We start from the raw sequence: 15504 nt of genomic DNA, 5'->3' as shown, positions 1-15504 counted from the left end.
CGCGCCCGCATCCAGCCCGGAGTCCCGCCCCCGTGCCAGCCCCGTGTCCAGCCCGGAGTCCCGCCCCGCCCCAGCCCCGCGCCCCAGCCCCGCGCCCAGTCTCCGAGTCCCTCCCCGTCCCAGCCCCGCGTCCAGCCCGGAGCCCCGCCCCCGTCTCAGCCCCGCACCCAGTCCGGAGTCCCGCCCCCGCCCCGAGTCCCGCAACCAGCCTGGAGTCCCGCCCCTACCTCAGCCCCGCATCCAGTCCGGGAGTGCCGCCCCCGCTCCGAGCCCTGCGTCCAGTCCCCGAGTCCCGCCTCCGCACAGAGCCCCGCGTACAGTTCCCGAGCCCCGCGCCGCCTTGGAGACACACGCGCTCTTTACTTCTCTCTTCTCCAGCAACCAGAGGTCGCGTCCTCCTGGCTCCACCAGGTGGGAAACCTGTCACCTTCCCTAACGCGCAGTGAGAGGTTTTAGCAGCAATTTCACGGTAGAACTGAAAGCAAATAGAAAATAGTCATTGGAAACGCCGTTTTGTTTCCCCCTAGGCTTCTAGACAGAAGTCCCATCGCGTTGCTTGAGGAGTTCTGTGTACCCGAAATCTTTCTTGGGTTCTGAAAAATAGCACAGGGCCTCTTACAGAATGTTTGAGATGCACATTTTTCTCTCCAGAAAGCAAATAAACTAGAATTCTAGGATATTAACTGGAAAAGCAGAAACTGCTCTTGGATATTCTCGTTCATAGAACTAGAATGAAATGAGGACATTTCCCCGTGTTTCTAAATGCCTTCCGCCTCTGTGTGCCAAGATGACTTTGACCCCACCAGCAGACACTCTGCCATCAGGAGTTGCTGTTAAGTCTTAGTTGGGTTAACTCGTGTCTGACTCTGCGACCCCATGGGCTTTAACCCTGCAGGCTCCTCTGTCCGTGGGATTTCCCAGGCAAGAATACTGGAGTGGGTCGCCATTTCCTTCTCCAGGAAGATCATCCTGTCCCAAGGATTGAACCATGTCTCCTACATTGGGAGATGGATTCTTTACCACTGAGCCACCTAGGAAGCCCACTAACAGGAGACCAACCTTGAAAAACCAGAGGGAGGGAGTGGAAAAAAGGAAAATATTTGTTGGGTGAAAAAAAAAGGGGGGGGGGGAATGAGCAGTGTACTGTCTTGGCTGATGGAGTGTTTAGGGACAGCCCAGATAGTTGGGGGGGTGGAGAGAGGGAGGGAGAGAGACAGTGTTAAGGAACTAGAACTGGATTGTTTTTCGTTAAAGCCAGCAGGTCTGTGAGGATGTCAAGGGTCACATGTGAGGGTACTATGTTGTTGCCACTCAAAAACAGCTTTCTGCAGACATAGAGAAATAAGGTTGATGTGGCCTTTGCTTTGGATTCTTATCTTCTCTTTTTGAGATTGTGAAACTTGTTAGAAGTGGAATCTTTTTGCCTGAAGGGACCTCCCTTTCAGAGAAGCCTAGAGTTGCAAGCACCAGAAAGGAAGATTATGTGCCAGTAGGTGTAAGGGGCCCAATAAAAAATTTTTTTAAAGGTGGTAAGATTACATTCAAGAGCACAGGATCACACCTGTAGAGCTGAAGCAGGGTCATGACCTGGTGAAGGTCAACAAGCTGGGCAGGGGCCGCCTTTCAGAGGCATGAAGCTTCTTCTGGTATTCATTTCACTTATGGATTTTAATCAGCTGTAGAATATGAGAACACATTTACTAGGCCCACTGTAGAAACTGGCCAGAAATCTACAGAGTGCTGGACAGTGGACCTTGGTTTGCAAAGCAGAAACAAACCAGCACCAACCAAGATCTGAGCATTGGCCAAATTCATGCCAAGTCAGAATCTATCATTGCTTAATCCTATTCCAAATTGGAATTTATTAGCTTCGAGATAAAAAAAAAAAAAAAAAAAAACTTCTAACAATATTTAAATTGGTAGAATTCCCAGCGGGCTTCTTCCAGTTTTTTTCTCGCCACGTGAAAGCACTAACTTGGCTGACCTTCAGCTCTCAGCTTAACTGACCATTTCTCAGGGTACACACCATCCCACCTAAAGAAGTCTCCCAGTAGAACTTAACTCCTCTTAGTCTTTTTGCCTGTCTCCTGCCACTGCAGTCAGCGCCATGAAACAGGGACCTTTTCTGTTTCCTTCCAGTGTGTATCCCTAAGAGCTGGAAGACAGACTGACCTGCAGAAGGAGCAAAATTGATGAATCATCTGACCGAAGATGGCTTGCTGCTTGACATTCTTTGTTGAACCAGGAAGCAGACAGGTAAGGCCCACGTTTCCCTGGACACACTTGATAGAACCAGTTTGACGACTCTGAGTGGCTGTGTTATGGAAAAGAACTTTCAACACTGAGGGCGCACAGGTGTTTGCTGTAGCAGAGGGCTCTCCCAGCATTGCCTACAGCTGAAATATGACCCAGTTTTGTCCAGTGGAACTTCAGAGAAAGTCTGCCATGGGCATCTGAGAATGGTTGGAACGTTTTTGGCTAAATAAGCCCTCCGTGAAACTATCCACCCCGGCTCAGAGTGGCTCAGCTCCCCTGGTGCACAGTAAACGTTGAGGCACAGATTCCATGTAAGCATTTGCTAGGATTGCCTAACAAGGTACCATAGACCTTAAACAACAAAAATATATTGTTTCACAGCTTTAGGAGCTCAAAGTCCAAAATCAAGGTGTTGGCAGGGTTGATTCCTCCTGAAGGCTGTGAGGGAAAGATCTGTTCTGGGCCTCTCTCCCTGGCTTGTGACAGCCATCTTCATGTCTTGGGATGTCCTCTCTGTACACCTGTCTCTGCAAAAGGCCCCTTTTCCAAAGACAATCATCGTGTTGGACTAGGGTCCGTCCTCATTAACTCACTTTAACTTGCATTATCTCTGTAAGACCCTATCTCCTACAGGTTTGCATTCTGAGGAACGGGACTTCAATATATGAATGGGGAGGGGAGGACACAGTTCCAGACACGGCATTCTGTAAACACGGGAGTCGGTGGGTTTCAGGGGCCCATTCATCTGTGTTAGAGTGGAGCCCCCTGGTATGGGGCAGCCAAGAGGAGCATATCAGAATAGGAGGAGGCCAGAATCAGGAGAAGGTTGGTCTGAGTGTCTGATACCTCAATCCAGAAAGGACTGACAGTGGAAGAACCTCACAAATCTAGCCGGAAAGTACAATCACTCTATTGTGCAATAATGGGGTTAAGTCTCATGTGGGGACAAGATCTCCTGTTAATGGAATTTTTCAGACTTCAACAGAATTCTGCATGAAGTCTGATGAAGCTCTAAAGGCCAAATTCCCCAGGTCCAACCTTTGTTTAGAGTCAGAGACCAACCGTTTAAAGAATGGCAGCCTCAGCTGATGGACTGTGGACCAAGTCTGGAAATGAAATAGCTCTTTCTGTGTACATTCTAACTTCCTAGACTTTATTTGATAAGTATTTTTTTTTTTTTTTTTGGATACTGGTATGTGCTGCCAGGCACTCTGTTGACAGAACTGGGTTGTCCAGTTCCAGTTCTGGGGAAAAAAAAAGGAGTCTGTTAAACTCTATTCAAAATCCCTGGAGTAAGGCCCATAGCAGGGAGCACAGTAAGCAAAGAGGAAAAGAGGTTGCAAGGTGGGCAGTCACAGAAGGTAGTACCTTAAAGCCATGATGAAGAGGCAGATTGTATTCCAAGAGCAAATGAAAGTTATTGGAGGGTTTTAAGGAAAGAGTGGCATGATCTGATTCATGTTGCTAAGAAGTCTAGCTGTTAAGGTGCAAGAGTAGAAGCAGGACGACTATTAATAACCTACCACCGTGGGTCAGGCCCCTAAGAAACGGTCCAGGATGGAGAGAGGCCTGTGAAGGATGCATTGAGGAACCCTTCCAGGGGAGTGAAGGCAACAGGACTGGATGGGGAGAAAAGCTAAATTGCCCTGGGTCTGGGATGGCCCTACAGGGTTTTCCCATATTAAGGCGAGGGGACTGGTAGGCCTTTGTATCTCGTTATCTTTACATTTTCTACCCCCACATCCAAATCTTTATTCATTTGTTAACCTCCATTACACACATCTTTTTGTCTTCCAGTGTTGCTGACATATTTACATACAGCACTGTGTAAGTTTAAGGTGTACAGCATAATGACCTGACTTACATCATAAAATGATTGTCACAGTACATTATCACAGTGTCTTATTGTCACAAGTTTAGTGAACAGTCAATCATCTCTTATAGATATAAATTGTAAAAAGAGAGAACAGTTTTTCCCTTGTGATGAGAACACTCAGAGTTTACTCTCTTAAGAACTTCCAGGTATAACCTACGGCTGTGCTAATATTTATAACGTTGTAATTATCTGTCATAACTGGAAGCTTGTATCTTTCGACCACCTTCATCTAATTCCCCTCCTCTCACCCTCTGCCTCTGAAATCACAAATCTGATCACTTTTTCTATGAGTTTGCTTGCCTGTTTTTGAAGCGTAATTGGCCTGCAGCACTATGGGTGCATATGCTCAGTGGTGTCTGACTCTTTGCCACCCCATGGGCTATAGCTCACCAGACTCCTCTGTCCATGGAATTCTCCAGGCAAGAATACCAGAGCAGATTGCCATTTCCTACTGCAGGGGATGTTCCTGACCCAGGGATTGAAACGGAGTCTCCTGCATCTCCTGTATTGGCAGGTGGATTCTTTACCACTGCACCACTTGCGAAGTTCCATCTACCAATATGGCCCTGGTTTAAACAGATACAGTGTATCCATGGGAAGGACTATTACACAGCTGTTTTAGAAGAGTGAGCCAGATCAGTGTTTGTTGTGTGTGTTTACCGCATTGCTTTGATTACTATACCTTTCTTTGTAGTATAATTTGAAATCAGAGTGTGATACCTCCAGCTTTGTTCTTCTTAAGATTGTTTTGATGATTCGGGATCTTTTATGTGTCTGTACAAATTTTAGAATTATTTGTTCTAGTTCTATGAAAAATGCCATTGATATTTATAGGGATTGCATTGATGCTATAGGTTTCCTTCGGTAGTATAGTCATTTTAACAGTGTTAATTTTTCTAACCCATGAGCACAGTATATTCTTCCATGTGTTTGTGTCATCTTCAGTTTCTTTCATCAGCATTTTATAGTTTTTTGTTTACAAACCTTTTACCTCCTTAGGTAGGTTTATTCCTAGATGTCGTATTGTTTATAATGTGATGGTAACTGAAATTGTTTTCTTAACTTTTCTTTCTGATAATTAGTCACTAGTATATACAAATGCAACAGATTTCTGTGTATTACTTTTATATCCTGCAACTTTACCAAATTTGTTGATGAGTTCTAGTAGTTTTTTGATGGCGTCTTTAGGATTTTCTCTGTATAGTATTAATATCATGTCAGCTGCAAACAGTGACAGTTTTACTTCTTCCTTTCCAATTTGGATTCCTTTTGTTTCTTTTTCTCTTCTGATTGCCATGGTTAGGACTTTTAATACTGTGTTGAATAAGAGTGGTGACAGTGGGCCATCCTTGGTTTGTTCCTGATCTTAGAAGAAATGTTTCAGCTTTTTACCATAGAATATGATGTTAGCAGGACAGGGAGGCCTGGCATGCTGCAGTCTATGGGGTCACAAAGAGTCAGATGTGGCTGGGCGACTCAACAACAACAGATGTTAGCAATGGGCTTGCCATATATGGCCCTTGTCATGTTGAGATATGCTCCTTCTATACTCTCTTTCTGAGGGAGTTTTAATCATAAATGGATAATAAATTTTGTTAAAAGCTTTTACTGCACCTGTTGAGATGATACAATTTTATTCCTCAAATTGCTAGTATGATGTGTCACATTGATTGATTTACAGATATTGAACTATCCTTGCATCCTTGAGATAAATTCCACTTGATCATGGTGTGTAATCTTCTTAATGTATTGTTGAGTTTGGTTTGCTAATACTTTGTCGAGGGTTTTTGCACCTCTTCACCTGTACTGGCCTGTGATTTCTTTTGTGTACGTGTAACATCATTCTCTGGTTTTGGTATAAGGATGATACTGGCCTTATAGGATAAGCATGGCCAGCTTCTTATTTGTCCCTGGTCGTCACTATTTCCTTCCTGTAGTCCCACTCTAGCCCTTTAGGTGAGAAAGGACAGTGAAGGGAAAAGGAGAAGGACAAGGAGTCTCTATAAATTGTCCTGTCAAAACCTAACTCTGCATTCTTTGCATTAAGCCTGATCTGGCTCTTTCTCTTATGAATGTTTTTCTTGGGATTTCAAAAATCTTGCGGTGTTGGTGTCCTCTCTGTATTTTGTGCCATCCCTAAACAAGCTTCTTCCTCTGACTATTCCTGGGAATTTAGCTGTTCATACATTTATTTCTGCTGAGGTTTTATAGCTGCCATCCCACCTATTCCAACTCCCACTGTATTTTTCACCCACAGCCAAAATTTGACCCATGGGAAGCATTCATACGTTATCTGCTCAACTAACTCTGCAGGTCAGTCCTGTCACAGTTGAGGCTTTCCTCAGTTGTACACTGCATGTCTCTCATCCCCCAGGCTCATCCACTGTCTCCTCTCCCACTCACAACTGCACAGTATGAAGGACATGTATTAAGCTCTCTAAATAGTCTTCTTAAAGTCCCTCTTCTTCCTTCCTTCTAAACTGAGGTTGAAGGGCATGTGAACAGAAAAGAGATGGCCAGCACAGCTCTCTCCAAAAAGCTCTTCCCTGGAAATCCACTCATTTCCCTTCTATAACTTCAATATGGGTGAGGCAGGAAATTGACTTTCCAGTTATAACCTCTACAATTTTACATCTCAGCCTAGTGCCTTACTCTGGAATAAATTATCTATTGTATCTCGAATCCTAATGTCTTGAATGAATGAAACAATTTTAACATATTACTTCTTAGTTGTATGTTCAAATCGTGGATGATGTACAGAACAAATCAGTACTATACGTTGCCTCAGAAAGTGGATGGATGGGGAAGAATTATAAATGTTTTTGTTTCTATACATTCTTATCTTTTGGTGTGTTGCAATGAGCCTGTGTTCCTATAGTAAATGATTAGGGCCGTGTAAGAAACAATAGACATAGAATGCACGAGTAAATTTAAATTCTTTATACGGATAATTCAAATTGAGGCCATATATCAACCGTCATTTCCTATGCATCAAACAAAATGATTTTTATTCTAAGGTAATAAAAGTGTAGGATTGCCTTAAACATTTGAAAACACCAAAGTGTTTTCTCTGATCTTTATCTCACATTTACATGTTGTGCAATTGATTGACGTTTAATGAGGGAGAAGATAAAATAAGAGAAGTCTCTAATTGAATGGGAGGAGGGAGGGACTAGGGCTAGTATGTTGTAAGCTTCATTTCCATATAAGTGATAAATGAAAAATAAACCCAGAGAGGTGCATTCTCTTATCAGTTTGAGCCACATCTATAATAATGACAAAAACTGGTCTGTAGGATTAATTAAACCTAAATTTATAATCAAATATGTGCATTGTGCACATCACCAAAACTCACAAAAATGACAGTGAGGAAAGAGAATGGGAGGGAAGATGAAATGGGTGAAACATACCAACAGAACACGGGTAATAGAAAGCAGAAGGGTTGAAATGGCTTAACCGAGAGGAGAAAGCTGAATCCTAAAAGCTTGAAGGGATCAAAGCCAATAAAAATAAAACACTTGCAGAAAAAATGGACCCTGGAAAAACTCAGAACTTGGAGGCATCTCTGAAGGTGCAGAGTGGACTGAAAACAGGAAGACAGCTTGAAAGCCTTGTTCAAGGAGTAGCTGGACATATAAAATTTCCCCCCAGTCTAAAGGTTTATCACTCAGAGCACCAGGAACAGCTGAAAACACTATACGGAAATCATGGAACTAAGGAAATATGGGCTCCCAATTACACACGCACCCCCTCACCCTCACCCTCCCTGCTGTCTTCTGGCCCCCTTCCTCACACTGGCAACCCGATGTCTATTTTCAGGCAGGCCTGACGCTGACCAGCATGGACGCAGAGATCAACAGGTGCTGACACTTGAGAGTTCTTCCAGTCAAATAGACAAGTGTTGCAAGAGGGGACATGTGTGGGTAGCAGGGGGCAGGAATGGTGCCAACAGAATTATGCCTTCTACTTCCAAAGTAAGAAGTCAACAATAATTCCTAAAAAGGAAAACCAAGCCATAGCAGTTTAAGGATGTCATTTAGAAATTTAGAAACATTGAGCAATACCAAAGATGAGTAAGACTCTTGCCCATCTCTGTGATTTTTATGGAAAAAAAAAGGATTCAATCAATTTCTCAAGAAGAACCAGGGCCAACCACTTTGTGGAAAGCTCCATCATCCATCACACAGACTTAGAGACACCCAGTCCTGATGAATTCAGACATCAGAAGAGGCGAGGCTTCTGTGACGGGTAACTAGTGCTGTAATACTGCTGCTAACCCAGCACCCCACTCAGTAGTACACATGAATTCACACTTGCACTCACAGACCTGTAGGTCAGGTGCAGCTTCTTGCAGTTTGGCTTATCTAGATGAGGCCAGAGTAAGTACTCTGGTTCAGGCAGTGCTTCTAGGCTTGGTTCCAGGCTGTGAAACCTGTTCCACATCTCATTCCAGAGCTCAGGCAGAGGGCCAGTGACTATGTTTGGCATGTACTTGTCATCGTGAATCACTTTTATGCACATTCCAACTGACATCCCATGCGTTGTGTCAACTGACATCCCATGGATCCAAAAAATCACATGGTCAAGCTCAAAGCCAGAGGCTGGGGAGCTGTTATTTGCCCACTATGAACTCATGGCCAGGGTGTAGATAATCTGACACCACTTCAGCAGATTGAAGAAATTGCTAGAACTGATAATGTAGTCTACCGGCACACCTTCCTCAGTGTATCATTCAACAAGTGTGTTTTGATATTGGTCTTCATTCCCATTACATCATCATGGTAGTTCTGTCACCTTATCATATTCTCTGTCCTCTAGCAGGCAAATCTAGGATTGTATACAAATAATTTAAACACATTGTAATCATGTGTTTAAAAAAAAGAATAGGATGAATAGCTTAGAGAAGTGTTCTGATTTGTCTATTTTTATGCAGTTATTTTGAGTCTTTAAAAATCTTTTTCTAAATTACTTTGTTCAAAGTTTCTCTTTTTGTTTGAAACTCTCTCTTTTATCTAAATAAGAATACAGAATACCATAAAAAATGTACCCCATTTTATGTCAGGTAGCACTTGGTCCCTATTCTGGATTTTTAAAAAGTAGAAACTCAGAGCAAAATACACTGGAATGCAGGGAAAGTTATTTGATATAGAAAATGTGTAGTCTAGCCAAGAAGTGATTACTCCAGAAATCCTCATGGAGAATAAAGGATTTAATGTGAGACTTGATATTTTGGAAAAACAAACTGAGGATTAATAATATCCGGGTGATGTCTCCCAAAAACACCAAAGGAAACAGTGAAGACGTCTTAAAAGAATGGCTTCCAGATGCCTAGTAAATCATGTGTCTCTACCGAATGAGAACATGACTAAAGGGGGATATTACTTATTTTGAGAAAAGAAGCATTCTTTGAGTGACTAGTCGTCTTTTGCCCGTCAACTCTGTAATACTATTAAAGATCTAAAAGCCAAGAGTATTATCCTTTTCAAATAATGAAATGATGGATACATTATTTGCAATGAAAATTAGTTTAACTGCCCAGTGTGATTTATTTGTAAGAAAATAAGTAAGTTAGGGTTTTATGGTGAGATGAATTGTCTTCTTTGGTGACTGGAATACATCTTGGAGTTTTGTAAGGTGGAGGAAGGATGATTGTAAAAAGAAAGGATAGGAAAACCAGGATGGGGCTTAGTGCTTCAGCATATATTTATGTACATTTCAGAAACAATTTGTAATCTGGAAACTGATTTCCTGTAAAGTATCTAGACCCACAGACCCTTTTGCAAGAGTTCATGTGTTCCCAGTTTGGAAGCCACTCACTTGGTTCATCGATGGAGTGTCTCAGGCCCCATGTTCCTCTGCCTTTTGCAGTCTTAAGTCACACCCTCCGGTAGGCTCCAGTATGGATCTGCACCAGTCACAGTGTGCCAGAACCCATTAGCTTTCAGAGTTAGGGTCCTGAAGAGCAGTTATTGAAGTCACTGGTATTGGTTTCCCATACTGAAATCTTTGTTTGACTTCTCAGTGATTCATAGTCTTATGCCTGTAAAATTACCTGGCAAGTGTTTGGGCTTGAAGCAGTTCTTTTCTGGGTTTTGTCACTGGATTAAAAAACAACAGCAACAGCAGCAGGAATGAAACTAGTCTCTAGGGATGACAAACAGATTGTAATCCGATATCATAGAACAGAAATTAGAATGCTTACATTCTCTCTGCGGGCTATTGCATTTACTCAATTACATTTCCTATAGAGGATTTTAAACACAAATGGGCCATTTTGTAATTTCCATGGATATTAAGTTCTTAAGGTAGAAAAAGGAGGAAAAACGGAAGTCTAAATGAACTAAATTAATCTTCTATTTCCTTCCTAACTGACAAATCAGCTGAAAGAGGCAGAAGCACGATTAATAAACCATATGCAGTACTTTGCCAGTTGTCATTTGAGGAAACTGTTTTTTCTCCTGTCTTATTGATTACCTAAGTGTTATAATAACATTACAGGAGCTTTTGGGGATTAGGAAAGCCATGATGATTTTTCGCCCCCACCTTTTGCAAAAGTGTCTACTTCCTCAACTTCTGTAAGCTCACTCTGTATTAGTTAAGATTAGGTTCTGGTGTGAGAAAAAAGACTCCAAAAACAGTGGCTTATGGAGAACAGAATTTTATTATAACAGTAGTCTGCAGCAGCAGTCAACTCTGCAAAGTGCTAGGGGATTCAGGCTCCTCCTCTGCTGGGCAGGCAGGACTCACATTGCCAAGGTCTCCCTCCTCTCCAGCATGAGGACCACTTTCCAGCCAACAGGAGAGAAGAAAGCATGAAGGGGGACAGAGGTCATGCACTGGCTTTCTTTTAAGGAAATTGCCATACCACAGTTCTACTTATATCTCAGTGGCCAAAATTAATCACATGAAACATTTTGGCTTTTTACATTCTGAAGCTATCTTAATAGATACACAGAAATTTAAATGAACCAAATTAAATTTTTCTTTCTTTTTTGGCTGCACTGCACAGAGCAGCATGTGGGATCTTAGTTCCCTAACCAGGGAATGAACCTGCACCCCCTGCTTTTCAAAGCACAGAGCCTTAACCACTGGACTGCCAAGGAAATTTCTTGTCTTTTCGAAAGATCTGACCCTTTTATCATTAAAAAGTTACCCTGTTTTTCTCTAGTAATGATTTTTGCCTGGGAGTATATTTTGTCTGATTTTAATAGAGGTACCTCAGCTTTCTGTTTGGTGTTTTCCTGGTGTATCTTTTTCTATCCTTTTACTTTCAATTTTTCTGGAAACTTACATCTTAGATATGTTCATTGTAACAGAATATAGCTAATTTTTTAATATAGTCTGACAGTGTTTGGAATTGACATGTACATGTTGCTATATTTAAAATAGATAACCAACGAGGACCTATTTTATAGCAAAGGGAATCCTGCTCAGTACTCCATAATAATCTAAATGGGAAAAGAATTTGGAAAAGAATAAATACATGTTTGTGTATGACTGACTACCTTTATGGCACACCTGAAACGTATACAACATTGTTAATCAACTATGCTTCAATATAAAATAAAAAAAATTTTAATAAAGTAAAAAATATATATAATCTGACAACATTTGTGTTTAATGAAGGCATTTAAGATATTTATATTATGTGAAATCTTATTTTATGTTTCCATTTGTGGCATCTTTTCTATGATTCTTTTTCTTTGCTCTGTTGCCTTTTGCTTGAATTGATTAATTTTTCCTAATTCTTTTTTATCTACTACTATTTACAAGTCATGCACTCTGATACTGTTCTTTTTGTGGTTACCCCAAAAATAATAGACATAATTAACTTATCAAAGCCTCAGATTAGTGCCTTTGCCCAACTGCTGAGCCCTCATCCATGCTGGAGTTGTGTCCTTTCTGGTACAACATGCTACTGCTGCTTTATACAGTCATCATTTCATATTGTTTCTTTCTGTGCATATATTTACCATTTTCTCTGCTTTCCTTTTCTTTAGAAAAAAATAATCATTGAGGTATGATTGATGTTCAATGAACTACACGTTAAAAGTATACGATTTGATCAGTCTCAACATATTTGAAACAGTCACTACATCTAGGAGAATGAGCATACTGTCACCTCTAAGAGGCTTGTCATGCCCTGTTTTGCTACTTCATCCAGCCTCTATATTCTGGGGGTGGTGGTGGTGCTTCAGGCAGGAGACTGAATCCAGATCCCGTTACTTTGTCATGGCCATTAGTGGACATTTCTCTCCAATTGTATCTCAGACTTTGAATATGATATCACTTTCCTTCTTTCTCTCTTTTATACTCGTTAGATTTTCCCTCAGTAGAGGTCTGCTGGAGAAGAAAATGGCAACCCATTCCAGTATTCTTGCCTGAGAAATCCCATGGACAGAGGAGCCTGGAGGGCTCCAGTCCATGGAGCTGCTAAGACATGACTTAGCAAGTAAACCACTACCCAAAGATCCGCTAATGGCAAACTCCCCTCAGTATTTGATGACCTGGGAATCTCATCAGCTTCAGTTCAGTTCAGTTCAGTCACTCAGTCGTGTCCAGCTCTTTCCGACCCCATGGACTTCAGCACACCAGGCTTCCCTGTCCGTCACCAACTCCCGGAGCTTGCTCAGACTCATGTCCATTGAGTCAGTAGTGCCATACAACCATCTCATCCCCTGTCATCCCTTTCTCCTCCCGCCTTCTATCTTTCCCAGCATCAGGTTCTTTTCCAATGAGTTGGTTCTTCGCATCAGCTTGGCTTCACACAGAAAAGATTTTTTTTTCCCCCTAAGAATAGAGGTCTTGGTTAAAAATAGTTTTCTCTTTGTACATTGAATATATCACTTCACAGTCTCCTGACTTCCCTTTTTGTCATCAAGAAATCAGCTGTCGATTCGTTACTCCTCTAAAGGTAGTACATCTCCTTTTAAGATTTCTTTTCATTGTTTCTTTCTGAATAATAAGCATTTATAAAAGGCATAGGGCATAGACATAGAGAAAAAGCTAGTCACTACCAGTAGGGAGAGAAATGGTGGAGGGGCAAGGTAGGAGTAGTGAATTAAGAAGTACAAACTATTATTTGTACAATAAATAAACTATTAATACAAAATGTATTGCTCAACATAAGACATATAGCCAATATTTTAAAATAACTGGGGTATAACCTTTAAAAATTGTGAATCACAATATGCTGTATAATTGTAACTTTATAATATTGTGCATCAACTATATTTCAAATGTTCAAAATAGCTGAGAATAACAGTAGCATAATAATAACTAAGAGCAAAAAAAGCATAAGATGTATGAAGATCAAATACAGCTTGCTTCTTTTATGGAAGTGAGGATCTCTTTTTCTTTAATGCTGCTCTACAGCTTCACCATGATTTTTCTAGTTGTGAGTTTTCTTCTTATTTATCCTGCCTGATTTTTGCTGTGCCCTTGAGTCTGACCAAAGATCCTTTTCAACAGTTCTGGAAAATTCTCAGCCATTTTATTCTCGCACATAAACTCTGCTCCCTCTCTCTTTTCTTTCTGAAGCTCTGTTCGTCCTAAGTTGCTTCAGTTGTGTCCAACTCTTTGTGACCCCATGGACTGTAGCCTGCCAGGCTCCTCTGTCCATGGGATTATCCCAGCAACAATACTAGAATGGGTTGTCATGCCCTCTTCCAGGGGGTCTTTCAGAACCAGGAAGCAGAACCATATCTCTTATGTCTCCTACTTTGGCAGGCAGGTTCTTTACCAGTAGTGCCCCCTGGGAAGCTCCAGGCAGGCACATATCTCCTCTGTCCACCAATTTTCTTAACCTATTTTCCCATATAGTGCATGTGATTTCTGTGCCACCTTCTGGAAAGCACCCTCATGATTATTTGTCCTTGAGATCACTAATTCTCTCTTTAGCTGTGTCTAAAGTGAAGTCGCTCAGTCGTGTTTGACTCTTTGTGACCCCATGGACTATAGCCTACCAGGCTTCTCCGTCCATGGGATTTTCCAGGCAAGAGTACCACAGTGGGTTGCCGTTTCCTTCTCCAGGGGATCTTCCTGACTCAGGGATTGAATCCAGGTCTCCCACACTGCAGGCAGACACTTCACTCTCTGAGCCACCAGGGAAGAAGCCCTAAGCTATGTCTAGTCTACTTAAACCTATCCACTGAGGGTTTATTTTGTTCATTTAACTAATTATGTTTTTCATTTCCAGGTACTCTACTTGCTTCTTGCTCAGATTATGGTCATTTTATATAGTCTATTGTTCTCTGTACAGATTTTCAAACTTTTATTTATACATGCTAAGCATAATGCTTTTGAACTGTGGTGTTGCAGAAGACTCTTGAGAGTCCCTTGGACTGCAAAGAGATCCAACCAGTCCATTCTGAAAGAGATCAGCCCTGGGATTTCTTTGGAAGGAATGATGCTAAAGCTGAAACTCCAGTACTTTGGCCACCTCATGCGAAGAGTTGACTCATTGGAAAAGACCCTGATGCTGGGAGGGATTGGGGGCAGGAGGAGAAGGGGACGACAGAGGATGAGATGGCTGGATGGCATCACTGACTCGATGGACGTGAGTCTGAGTGAACTCCGGGAGTTGGTGATGGACAGGGAGGCCTGGCGTGCAGCGATTCATGGGGTCGCAAAGAGTCGGACATGACTGAGCAACTGAACTGAACTGAAGCATAATACTTACTTATACATGCTAAGCATAATTATGTTATATGCATAATATAACAGTATCTGAAGTCCTGTGGTTTTATTTCTAATATCTTTATTCTTGCTGCTTCTCACTCATGGTACCTTGTTTCCCTGTGTGTTGAATGGTATTTTGCTGTGAGCTGCTCATTTCCCTTGAAATTTTTTTTTCAATGAATTCTTTGAGAACTGGGGAAAAAAGTTTCCTGTAGAGAGGATTGGCCTTTGCTTCTGCCAGATTCCTGTATATCTAAGGCTACTTTGAATTCCTGGTATCATTTTGTATATTTGGTCTGTAATTTTTCATTTAACAATATATCATGAAATCTGTGTTACTCTAGATAAATTCACCTATTCATTATTTTTAACATTGCACGGCATTCTGTAACAATGATATATTATAATTTATTTAATCCTTTGACTGTGTGGAACACAACAGGCTGTGGAATATTCTTATATAGGAATACCAGACCACATTACCTGCCTCCTGAGAAACCTGTATGCAGGACAAGAAGCAACAGTTAGAACTGGACTTGGAACAATGGACTGGCTCAAAATTGGGAAGGGAGTATCTCAAGGCTGTATTTTGTCACCCTGCTTATTTATCTTATATGCAGAGTTCATCGTATGAAATGCTGGGCTGGATGACTCACAAGCCAAGCTGGAATCAAGATTGCTGGGAGAAATAC

At 41.6% G+C, this 15504-nt stretch overlaps 1 long non-coding RNA gene across 1 annotated transcript; it reads left to right on the top strand.

The window, feature by feature from the left end:
- Positions 202-14448, top strand: LOC106502746. The gene is made up of 3 exons (XR_001296389.2): positions 202-411; positions 2140-2256; positions 14331-14448. It is a non-coding gene; the product is annotated as an uncharacterized LOC106502746 (long non-coding RNA).

This window comes from Capra hircus, chromosome 13, assembly GCF_001704415.2.
Source record: "Capra hircus breed San Clemente chromosome 13, ASM170441v1, whole genome shotgun sequence".
In the NCBI taxonomy this organism is placed as follows: domain Eukaryota; kingdom Metazoa; phylum Chordata; class Mammalia; order Artiodactyla; family Bovidae; genus Capra; species Capra hircus.
Note: the sequence above shows the minus strand (reverse complement) of the source record. Positions and strands in the feature narration are given on the sequence as shown.